Raw genomic sequence first — 4,188 nt, forward strand, 5'->3', positions numbered from 1 at the left:
TTGGGCTAGCTGCAGGGGAGTAGGCATCCAGAGCACCATAGGCTACAAGTGCCTATTGTGGGTCTAGCTTCCTAGCAGTAGGAAACAGGGCAGAGCCCTCATAAGGCAGCAAGGATGCCGGTAGTAAGCTGCCCTGGAGGCTGAGGGGGCACACCTGCAGCCAGACAGGAAAGTACCTGATTGAAAGAAGAGGAGCCAAGGGATATAACCCTGGGCCCCTGAGGCATGGGGCAGTGCAGCCCTGAATTTGGCGGGGGAAGGAGCTCTAGCCAGCTCAGGCTGGTGAGGAGTTGGAACTGCAGGCATGCTAGGTTCTTCCAGGGTAGAGCAGGCCAGAGAGTAGGGAGGTGGCTTGGCAGTATTATGATGACCCAGAGGGGGAGATTTTGAGTTTAAGCAGATTTTTTGTTCTAGTTTTAGACCAGGGGACTGGGTGTGGCTGATAGGGTCCCGGTTCTGCTACAGCAGGGGTGGGCAAAATATGGCCTGTGGGCTGAATCTAGCCCAGCAAGGGATTTTGTCTGGCAAAGGGTGGGTACCTTGGTCCCACCTGGCCCAGGTGTGGGAGACAGTCCAGTCCATGGCATGTGCAGCCTGGTCCTGCCACCCCTGGGCATGCTTCAACCCTGCTGCAGTGAGGCAGCTGAACTCCATTTCCTGGCAGCCCTAGCAGCAGTGGCTCCATCCGGCTGACACGCTGCAGCCACCAGACCTGGCCCCATTCCCCAAATATCTCAGCCCATCTGCCCTGCACCCACTGCTGGGTGTGGTACCCACACAGGCTGGGATGGGGCAATAGGCTAGCAGAGAGTGGTGTCCAGGAATGGAATGGGCAGGTGGGGCCAGGGAGATCCTGAGACCTTTGGACAGTGACAGAATGGGGCCAGGGCTGGAGAAGCTGCAATCCACTGCCCGCACACCCCTGTGATGGGCACAGGTTCCATGGGCAGGGGTGCACAGAGAGCCAATTGCAGCTTTGCCCCAGGCCCTGGCCCTGCACGGTCACCGCCCCAAGATCCCAGACCTGGCCCCAGACACAGCTTCCCCATCCACCCACCCACATGCCCTGCCTGCATGGCTCCCAGCTGGTCTCAATGGAGACTCCAGGTTTGTGGGGTGGTGACAGCATGGGGCCAGGGCCAGGGCCAAGTCCTGGTTTTGTGGGCAGGGGTGTGCAGATCATGGCTCTGCCCCGGCCCCGTGCTGTCACTGCCCTGTGATCCTGAGGTCTTTATGAAGACTGTCCAAAAGCTGCACAGGCAGGGCATGTGGCCAGGTGGATGGGGTGGAGCTGCAGGCAGCTGGGGACCTTCACCCCAGGATCTTGGGGTGGTGACAGCATGGAGCCAGAAAATCTTTGAAGACCCAGCTAGACAAAGCTTTGGCTGGGATGATCTAGTTGGTGATGGTCCTGCTTCAAGCCGGGGTGAGACTTGATGACCTCCTGAGGTCCCTTCCAACCCTTATTTTCTATGATTCTGTGATCCGCTCCCTGCACGCCCCTGCCTGAGGAACCTGCACCCATTGCAGGGGTGTGCAAGCAGTGGATCCCTGCTCTGCCTGGGCTCTGGTCCCACACTGTTGCTGCCCTTCTATCCCACCCTGTGATCCTGGCCTTGCCTGCCCATCCTGCTCCCAAACACTGCTCCCTGGCTGCCCGGGACCCCATCCCACATGGGAGTTTTGGTGAGCTGTTGCAGGGGGGTGGAGGGGGGATCCTGACCTGACCCACAGCAGCTCAGCAAAACTCCCTATGTGACCCTTGGGCACAAAACATTGCCTACCACTGTGCTACAGGGACCCATGGGCAAGTGCAAGTCTGACAAGTGAGTGGGAATGAGAGGTCATTGTTCTGCAACTCACTTCTTCCCTGTTTTTCCTGGTTGAGGAAGCTGGCTCTTACTGGTCTCTGGGGCTGGGGCTCTTGGCACTGCAGCCTACACTATTAGTGCTACCCTGGTGCATCCTGGGCATAGTCAGGGATCCACTCCATCCAGGTTCAGCTACATCCTAGGTTTTGCCTTTGCACCAGGATGACAGGGTAGGAAGACAAGCTTTCTAGCCAATTCTAAGTGGCTCTGTGGGTTACCAAAAACTTATCTTTCCTGCAGACCACAGAGTGAACCGTAACAGACAGGCAGCCCCAGCATGGAGACAGGCCTCAGCACCATGCCCTCAGCCCTACCTCTCATCAAGGTTACTGTGTTGGAAGATTGCAATGCAGAACAGAGGGCACTGGCACATAATGCTGTATTCAGCGTGCACAGGGTACCCTGCGCTTGGCCCCATACTAGGAACTGGGCCTGGTCACTTCTGCCCAGCACAATCCTGACTTACAGGCTGACTGCAATAAGGCCCTTAGCTGTGCTTGCACAGCAGGGTTCTCACGACCCTCCTCAGTGGCTAGACCATGTAGTGACTAATGAGCCCAGCTGTCTTAGCTCAGGTAAGAAGTAATCATGCTGTTGGAAGTCAAGGGCCAAGGTTTGGTCCCCTGCTCCGAAAGGGCTGAGGAGTCTCCAGCACAGTGATCTCTGCTTCAACACCAAGCAACGAAGCAGAAAGCTGCCCTCAGAGCTATCTGTGAGGCAGAAGAGAGAAGGCTTCACACTTCCTGCCCTTCTGCTGCTGTGCCTCCTCTTGTTTCTACCCAGTCCTTGCTTAACATTATTTTAAAACGGACTGGCTTTGGGCTTATGAATGGAAAGGTACATATTAGGCTGATAAAGGTGCCCTCTGTAGCCTGGTGTCTGCTTCAAAACAGCACATTTTAGTAGCTGGACAACCCTTTTACAAAGCGCAGGTCCTCTGCGCAGCCAATGGGCAAGCCCTTGCACTACAAAGCATTTCCTTCTGACCTCTAGACAGCCACAGCTGGCACAGAGTGAGGCCAGGACCATGGATTTTGTACATTGGTCACATTTGTCTCCATGCTGTGAAGTGAAGGAGGGAATAGATGGCATTGTCTCCCTCCCCACCATCACAACAATTGTTTTAGATGAATCAGCTCTTCCCAAAGGTATGGCCACCATGCCATCCCAAGGAAGAGGAGGACTAAAAGCTGGGACTGTCTGACCACTGAACAGAAACATAAGCAGCCAGTTCTGTACCCTAGACAGTAACAGGGTACAAATACAATGGAGGAACAGCAGCCAGCACTTCGCTGCTGTTGGGGGAGATTTCACCTCCTCTTTTTTTCTTTTTCGCTGCAGACGTACATGTGGAGTGCCCATTTAAATACTAGATCTGAACAGCAAAAATGCAAAGATCTCTCTCCCACCCACAGTGAACCTCTGGTTGCTACTCCTGCAACACTAGCTGCCTCAGCTGCTCTGGAGGGAAGAATGGAGGCCAGAAGACAAGAGGCTGAGATGACCCTCTAGCTCCATTCTGGTGACCCATCCCCTTAAGTAAGCACCTGTGGCTCGTGTCCTGCTTATCCACCCATTGTGACACTACTGCCCCTGAGGAGGCTGGGCACCTGCTTCCAAGTAATAGAAACTGGACTCCTGCACTCTCTTACTTGAAACACCCAGTCACTTGGTCTCGGACGTGCTCTGCTCTGGTTCCATCCAGGCAGCCCAAGCACACACCATTTCTGGCTGAGTTGCAATAGCCTTGCGCCTTTCTCAGACACCTCTGATCTTAGGGCTTTACAGTCCTTTGTGACAGACAGCTGGGGTTTCAAAAGGGCCCTGTAGGGAGGAAAGTGTCCAAACCTGAATGGATTTCAGTGCGTTGCTATGTCTCCTTTCTTGTGGCAATCCCAGCATAGGGCTATATTCTATTTTACAGATGGGATTGAGGCAGAGAAGAAAGAAGAGATTTGCTGAAGAACACAGCAGGAGTCAGTGGCAAAGAGGGGTAAGGCCCAGCCACAAGTCCTAGTTGCCTGCTGTCATGGCTAGACACTCATTGCCCTGTTGCTCACGCTGCCTTTAACGTGAATACAAAATGCTGCTATGCTGATACAGGAAGTTCCTTCTTGGGTGCAGATGGGTACGCTTCTGAATTTTCCCCTTTCAATCTCCAGGTGTACCAAATGTCAGTTACAAGATTAAAAAAACAGCCCTTCCGTCCCCTGCAACTGCTTTGATTAACACTTCAGAGACAGCAGAGATGTAGGAAAGTATAGAGTAGCTACATTAAGACAGGAGCTCTCCACCCCAGCCTTTATGCAGCTGGCAC

General features: G+C 54.1%; 1 long non-coding RNA gene across 1 annotated transcript in view; it reads left to right on the forward strand.

The window, feature by feature from the left end:
* LOC112549699 overlaps window positions 1-3,931 on the forward strand; it is a 22,720-nt gene extending 18,789 nt beyond the window's left edge. Inside the window, exons 2-3 of the long non-coding RNA XR_003093213.1 lie at window positions 3,213-3,410; window positions 3,796-3,931. This is a non-coding gene — a long non-coding RNA (uncharacterized LOC112549699). The remainder of the gene's footprint in view (window positions 1-3,212; window positions 3,411-3,795) is intronic.
* Window positions 3,932-4,188: the final 257 nt, after the last annotated feature.

The sequence above is a fragment of the Alligator sinensis genome, unplaced genomic scaffold (assembly GCF_000455745.1).
Source record: "Alligator sinensis unplaced genomic scaffold, ASM45574v1 scaffold203_1, whole genome shotgun sequence".
Taxonomy (NCBI): Eukaryota; Metazoa; Chordata; order Crocodylia; family Alligatoridae; genus Alligator; species Alligator sinensis.